Source organism: Lolium perenne, chromosome 1 (assembly GCF_019359855.2).
Source record: "Lolium perenne isolate Kyuss_39 chromosome 1, Kyuss_2.0, whole genome shotgun sequence".
Lineage (NCBI taxonomy): Eukaryota > Viridiplantae > Streptophyta > Magnoliopsida > Poales > Poaceae > Lolium > Lolium perenne.
In genome coordinates, this window is record NC_067244.2 from 90,227,280 (window position 1) to 90,234,534 (window position 7,255).

General features: G+C 41.0%; 1 long non-coding RNA gene across 1 annotated transcript; it reads right to left on the minus strand.

Annotated features, from left to right (window-relative positions):
* Nucleotides 1-608: 608 nt before the first annotated feature.
* LOC127305177 (uncharacterized) lies at nt 609-4,323 on the minus strand. The gene is made up of 4 exons (XR_007853727.2): nt 3,835-4,323; nt 2,790-2,865; nt 2,509-2,624; nt 609-864 (listed from the first exon to the last, which is right to left on the minus strand). It is a non-coding gene; the product is annotated as an uncharacterized lncRNA (long non-coding RNA).
* Nucleotides 4,324-7,255: the final 2,932 nt, after the last annotated feature.

Below are 7,255 nucleotides of genomic sequence, written 5' to 3' on the forward strand. Positions count from 1 at the left end.
ATCCCGGAAACATGAGGTCTTCAAAGAGGTAGTTGTGGAGGTACCCCAAGGTTGACAACTTCTGGTGGCTGGCCTAAAAATTACTAGTCAAGAAATCGAGAACTTGATCCTTGACGACTACGAAAGTGCGAGTCCAAAGAGGAACAAAGTCAGCTCCTTGACAAACTTTGGTGACAACCAAAGACATGACGTTATCATCCCTACATGTGCACACTAAGTTGACCTCCAATCTTCATGAGTCTTTCTGAGGGATTGATCCATCTTTGAGTTCGAGTCTCCGGTCTGAGTTGGGGACCTCGTCCAATTTGTAGGTTTGAAGTGGATGAGGCAATAGATTAAGAATTTTTGAATATTTATAGTAAAGTGGAGGGATAAGAATTTAGAAGTTTTTGAAGAAATAAGAGGAGTAGAAGCTTTGCTTCTGACTAAAGAAAGAATTTGTTTCGCAAATAGTTTTTCCCAAGTACTTGTTTCCTAACTAACGTCCATGCTAACTAAGGTCTCCTACAGTCAGGATAGCTCTGATACCAGCTCTGTGGGGACCCCGGACTAACTGTCCGAAATACCCTGTTATGTATATAGTTCACGATCCCATGATCAGTGCGCCGTGAACACATAACCGAACTGATATCAAATTACACCATCCATTACAAAGCGGAATAAGAAAATTACAATAAGGTCACATGACCATTACTTACATAATAGCCTCGAAGGGCCTAACTAAACATCAGAGTAGCATCATCACTTCAACAGCGCGGAGCCCAAGTCATTCGCCTTAAACCCTACAGGCAACTGACTGGGAAGACGTTCCTAGCTCGCATAGACGTCGCCAACTCCTTCTTCATCCGTCGTGTTCCTCCAAGTCTGGCCAAGTAAATAGCCAGGGACAAAGCCGTGAGTACATTTGAATTGTACTCGCAAACCATCAAGAAGGTACTTTGCAAGAGTGCAAGATAACAAGTGCTAATCTAAGATGACAAGAGGGAAGAGCTAATTTCTCTTGTGGAAATAGCATGAAGAAGAGAAGTAGTTTCCCTTGTGGATATAGCATATGAAAGAGAAATAGTTTCTCTTGTGGATATAGCATCCTGGCATCTCAGTTGGTGGGGACACTAAGAGGGTTCTATGACATCTCTATATCTTTATTGAAGAAGATACTTCAACAAAGTTCCACTACATAAAACACTAGGATGGGGGTAACCCAGTTTATTTCCTTTCCGACCATCTCCAAATGGTCAACCAAACCATTCTAGTACCCTTCCGGTACTCCGAAAACAAGTTCTTTTTTTTCCTTTAGTAAACACTTTCTCAAACAAAACTCATTAGGCTAAGCAACAGCCATTTCAACCGTCCATGACCGCGGACACGGCTATTCGAATAGATTTGACTCTGCAGAGTTTGCACACTTTCCCCACAACTATCCGGATACCTATCGTGTGGGCATCATCCCCGCATAACAACATATGCCACGACGGATACCCGGACATAACCTTTCGCCCATTCGACTTAACACGAGGTCCTACCCTATGGAGTATGTACCTCCCCGGCACCGTGGCAGCTCACCTCCTTTTGAGCGTGGCTCCACCGCCAAGCCAGGAGACCCATAGTGTCTTCCGGACGGGTCAGCCCCGAAGGCCTCCCGTTATACTATTGTCCCAACCTTGACAACCCGGACTCGGGGGTAACCGTACCCTTGTATAGTTGTGCGGTGCCTCATGCTAAGAAGAGCAAACGTCAAGTTAAGCTCCGTGCCCATGTTGGAGTAGCTATGGTTGCGCGGGTTAATTGTCACGGGTGAATACTTAGGCGCCAAAGTTTTCAAAAACAAGATTTTCTTTTCAACCATCTTTGCCAAGATCATTTCCTTTCATAAACACACGCTTGGGTAAGTCCAACTCACCCAAGGTTTTCAAAAATTCTTTTCAACAAGGTATTTTTCCAAGGGGGTTCCCAACCTATAGTTTTATGAAGGAACTAAGAGTCACAATGACATGATGCTAGCCATCATACCACTAAGGGGATGATAATTGAGGTGTTAAGGGGATCATACATACTTAGGATAAGCATGTATAGGGACAACATAAGTTGGAAGATCCAACAAGGTTCAAGATGTTAATCATCATACCGCTAAGAAGATGATAATATAGATGGTCAAGGGGGCATACATGCTCAGGGTATGCATGCATAAGATCAACAAGGGGTTCAACATACTCGAGAGTAAGTATGCAGAACATCAACAAGGGGTTCAAGAAGGGTGTCAAGAGGTCGACACACACAAGATAAGTGGGCATATCCCTCACACTTAGAAGGTACACCAAGATCATGATAATTACCACCATTTCCCTAAAGGGGATGGTAGGTGAGGTGTCAAAGAGAATCCAACATGCTCATGGTGAGCACGCTCCATCAACATAAGTAGATACCACACAAAATATATCGAGAGACAAGAATAACAACAAAGTAACCACGATATGTGATTCAACATTCAGAGATCAAGAGATGGCTTGCCTTGGTTGGCTTATTTGTCCCTGGACTTCTTCAACTCCATCAAATATGTATTCCAACAATAAAAATAAAATCCCCGTCCGATTCCACTTCTTCTTCTTCTCCAGAAGTGTTCGCATCTATCGCCGGAAAATATAAGAGGAACACAATAAACACATTGCACCAACAAAACAACATTCAACAAACAACAACTAACCATGCAGCCAAGGTATAACATACTAAGGACTTATAGATACCACAAAACAACTTTAAGAGTTTTAATTTAGAAAACCACATTTATTTACCTAGTAGAGGTATGAGTGCGTCACAACTTAGCAATTGCCTCTCTCGGTTATCACCATGGTATAAACCAAATATCCCCTGGTAGATAACATCATGAAGAGGACAAATGCATTAGTTTGGCATCAAACACATACACAATACAATTTCAAACATTTTTGGAAGAGTAGAAATCAGTTTTCCCAATTTAATTTGCTCCCAAAACACTACATCCAAAATAGGAAGCAAACCATCTATCACATCATTTGAAAACTTAAGAAAAATAATAGAGCTAAAGTTAAATTGCAGAGGTTTTGTTTTGCAAGCATAAAACATTGGTTGTCCAATTTTTAATAAAAAGAGGTGGTTAAAGTTTTTAAAACAAACCAAAAAGTTTTGGTACAATAGTCCATGCCACACATACACATTACTAACAGTACCAAATATGCATGAACAGAGACTAAAATTATTTTTCCTAGATGGCCAGTATTAAAACAAGACTAACCCAATTGGAATCACTCAAAAAGGTTGAACCTACAATTTTAGGACCTTGCTTGAATCTGACTGTACAGAAAACAAGATCTGTATGCCAAAAATTGTAGAAAAATCCTAAAAATATGAGGTCAGTTGCATCTGAAAGGTATTGACAATACGGTTCTAATGCAATTGGTTTCACTCGCAAATTCATCTCCAAGCTCATGGTATAAACAGACAAAGTCAGATCTGACCAGAAATTGATCTGTGAATCATTTCAATTCTAGGTGGTTATTTGAGGTGAGACCAACGGCAAAATAAAGCTAATGGAGAGGGCTTTCATCCCCAGTTGAGTTTGCTCAAAAAGGTTTTGTAAAACTAAACAAATCTAACAAACAGCGAAACAGCATGTTTTCAGAACTTTAATTACTCAGGAATATCTGCTACGAATTTGAGGATGAAACCAACGCCAAGTTGTAGATCTTTTCATAAGCTAAGGGTGGAACTTTGGATCACTCGATTTGGAGCTGTACACGAGTTTTGGTGGATTTTACAAGTTCGTACCAGAATCTGAAACAGCAAGATGAAAGAAATTACTGCAAGGTTTTGGACGAATTTTGGTCAAGAACTTCAGATCTGAGGATAGGTGAAGCTTCTCCATGCTTGGACCAACATGCACCTGCATCAAGATCCAAACTTAGCAAGGGAGGAAGAAGAAGAGGAGAGAAAACCATCTAGGATTGGGGAGAAGAAGGAGAGGGATGCTCTCATGGAGAGGGGGAGCTTGAGGGAGGGGGAGAGCTTCATCTTGGAGAGCTTTTCATGGCCATGGCCGGCCATGAAGCTAGGAGGAGCAGCAATTTCGTGGGGAGAGGTAGGAGGAGAGTGTGTGGGAGTGGAGGAAAGAGTGGGGAGTGGAAAAGTGAGAGCAAGTGAGGAGGGGGTGGGCTGCCAAGCCCCTTTATATAGAGGGAGAGGGGGTGGGCTGCCTCCTCATTGATTGGGTTGGTTGGGAGGTAGCCTCTTCATTGATTGGGTTAGTTGGGAGGCTGGTTTGGGGAAGAGATATTTGACCCAAGCTGAATTTATTTGTGGCATTGGGAAGGGACAAAGGAGGAGAGGCTTCCCAAGGTGGAGTAATTATGTGCGAGAGAGGGAAATGGAGAGGCATGATGCATGTGTGCCATGGCATGGCCGGCCACATATTTTTGGCCATGCACAAGTGATCAACAAGAGATAATTGCTACACATGCATGACACCCAAGGTTGAGTGCCTCACAAATTACTAAAATGGTGGCCTAAAAAGATATACAATTTTAGGCAAAGTGATACTAATGCACAAGGGTGCTAAAGTAGATGGTGGTGACATTCTGACCTGATAAAAGATGTGTCCAAGAGATGATGGTGGTGATGATGATTTAGACAATGGTAGAGCAAGGCTAGGAGAGATGGTGAGTGAAGTAACCATATACTCACAAGGATGAATATGGTGACATAAATCATCAGTTCATGATGTCAAGGTGATGATGGAAAATAATAAAGGATTGAGATGGGTATGATGAAATATAAGTTGCGCTTCAAATAAGAGGTCAATTGGGAGTGGTTTGAAATACTCCCTGAGTCTAGGGTTTTGTTGAAGGGATTCCACTTGAAAGTATCAAATGATCATCCATACGATCAAGAATTGGATGATGGGGGATACAATGTGGTGGATCAGAGATGTGCATAAGATGTGCAAGTGTTGCCATTTAAATAGAATTCAGTTGAAAGGTATTGAAACACCTCAATTGTCTAGGGACAATTGAGAAGGAAATTAATTTTAAAAAAGACTTTGAAAAGGATTGAGAGAAGTTAGGTAGAACATAGGATTCAAAATGTTCTACTTACTTTATCAAGTAAGGTGGAGTTTTCTAAATTTTAAATAACCAAGAGAAAAACAAGAAATGGTATAAGTACCATAAGCAAGCCTTTTGTAAAAAGGAAAACAAAATAGAAAGTAATGTTTTAGAAATCAGTACTTGGTAGAAATGGGATGAAAAACAAAACCCATTTCAGTTCTGTGTTTTCTTTGAAGAAATATCCTGAAAAGATTTTATAAAACTAGAAGTAGTTTTGTGATCAAAACTAGAGAAGGAAAACAATAGGGTTTTTGAGAAAGAAAAATAATTTAGGGAGGAGTGTTCTCAAGGGTAGATGGTGGTTACAAAATGTACCCATCATTCCCACTCTTGGTCTTGTGAAGATTAAACTTGAATAAAAACCAGAGATAAAAGAGGAGGAAGTGATCTAGTGTTGAACATTGGATAGGGTACAAGATCAGGGTGAATGTAAGAGTTGTTATGGTAGAATGGGACATGCAAGACGTGGAAGTTGCAGATGGTGATGCATAGATGAGATCCATGCATTGAGGTCACCAATAACAGTTGTGGGTGCTTAGAGATCGACTGCCAAAGTTGGAATTTTATAAGCCCGCCAAAATAGATTGTTGACTTGGCTTCAGAATCAGCCAAGAGGAGTGGGTATAAGAGAAGGATGTAGCAAGGGGTAGATGATCCCCAAGTTTTGAATCAAGGATGGTTTGAGCTAGATTATACCACAAAGAGGAATTTTGAGAAGGCACACCCATGTTGCCATAAGTAGAGAGGTTTGGTGTAGTGAAAAAGGAAAACAATTTTCCCTAAGCCACACATGTGTTTTATTAGGTGAGTTGTTTGTTTTACCACTAGGGGTGTTGTTCTTTGAGTAGCTCAAGACAAACTTAACAAACAGAACAAGACAATACATCTACCGACAGATCAAAGCAATTCATTACAACCAATGGATCAAGGCAATTCATCTAATTAGTCTTTAAAAAGTTTTTGTTCCCCCTAATTTTTGAAATAAGGACATCTAATCAAGGTTGCAAAAGTTGGGGTGTGACAGCGCCCCCCTACTGTGTCGCCGCCTCGTCGACCTTCCGACTCCGCCTCTTCGCCTATATAAAGGTCCCTGACCTAAAACTTCGATACGAAAAGCCACGGTATGAGAAACCTTCCAGAGCCGCCGCCATCGCGAAGCCAAGATCTGGGGGACAGGAGTCTCTGTTCCGGCACGCCGCCGGGACGGGGAAGTGCCCCCGGAAGGCTTCTCCATCGACACCGCTGCCATCTCCACCGCCATCTTCATCACCGCTGCTGTCTCCCATGAGGAGGGAGTAGTTCTCCATCGAGGCTAAGGGCTGTACCGGTAGCTATGTGGTTAATCTCTCTTCCTATGTACTTCAATACAATAATCTCATGAGCAGCCTTACATGATTGAGATTCATATGATGATGCTTGTAATCTAGATGTCATTATGCTAGTCAAGTGGATTTTACTTATGTGATCTCCGGAGACTCCTTGTCCCACGTGTGTAAAGGTGACAGTGTGTGCACCGTGTGGGTCTCTTAGGCTATATTTCACAGAATACTTATTCACTGTTATGAATAGCATAGTGAAGTGCTTATTTATATCCCTTTATGATTACAATGTGTTTTGTATCACTATTAATCTATGTGCTACTCTAGTGATGTTATTAAAGTAGTCTATTCCTCCTGCACGGTGTAATGGTGACAGTGTGTGCATCGTGTAGTACTTGGCGTAGGTTATGATTGTAATCTCTTGTAGATTATGAAGTTAACTATTGCTATGATAGTATTGATGTGATCTATGCCTCCTTCATAGTGTGATGGTGACAGTGTGCATGCTATAGTATGAGGTATTCTACCTCATTTAAATCATTTTCCCAAATGATGATGATGATGAATGGTTGACTTAGGTCAACATGATTTCATGCATGATTGTTTGAGGAAATTATATCTTAAGAAGATTCAATGAGAGGAAATTATTTCCTCCAAGAACTAAATGGAAACTATCATTTACATATATAATGAGAGGAAATTATTTTTCTTAAAGAAGGAAAACCAAATGCAACTAATAAGTTATGTGTGTCACACTGATAGAATAGTTTGTGTGAAGCCATGGTGTGCTTAGTATAGCTC